The 563-nt window shown below is 34.5% G+C and overlaps 1 protein-coding gene across 1 annotated transcript in view; it reads right to left on the bottom strand.

The window, feature by feature from the left end:
- The window catches only part of LOC119586819 (serine proteinase stubble-like), a gene marked incomplete at its 5' end in the record, with an annotated part of 16039 nt that overhangs the window by 8830 nt on the left and 6646 nt on the right, over positions 1 to 563 (bottom strand).

The raw sequence follows: 563 nt of genomic DNA, 5'->3' as shown, positions 1-563 counted from the left end.
TTTTCCTGCTGTACATTATTATGATACGCTAAACTACGCACAGAAAAAAAACACTCGTACATTTATTCAATCATAGTTTTACTTATTTTAAATAGATTTTTGTTTTTATATACGATACAGCTCATGTTAACAATGGCTTTTTGTTTACAGGATCATATTTTCATTACGGATTCAATTTTTATTTTCTTATATGTAATCACCTTCAATCATCTCTTTGTAAAGTAACGTCATTTCAAAGCCTAAACTATACAGCGAAATAAACAGCTCGAAAACACATACCGCATTATCCTAAATAAGAATATCGCGTCATATTCACAACAATAAAAAAAGAAAATGGAACTGCCATAAGATCCCCGGTTCATTACCCTCGTAATAACCACGCGTTCGTAACCAAGTGCTTATACAAAATACATCCTTTTACTATAATGGGAACAATAGAGATAACATCTGTTTCACTGCTCTCGCCACCTGTGATGCCGCAGCACTTACTTTTAACAACTCTGTCCTTCATTCGGTTGGTCATTATACGTCGCACGAATCTCTCTACGAATTTAGGGGAAGGG

This window comes from Penaeus monodon, chromosome 22 (assembly GCF_015228065.2).
Source record: "Penaeus monodon isolate SGIC_2016 chromosome 22, NSTDA_Pmon_1, whole genome shotgun sequence".
Lineage (NCBI taxonomy): Eukaryota > Metazoa > Arthropoda > Malacostraca > Decapoda > Penaeidae > Penaeus > Penaeus monodon.
Note: the sequence above shows the minus strand (reverse complement) of the source record. Positions and strands in the feature narration are given on the sequence as shown.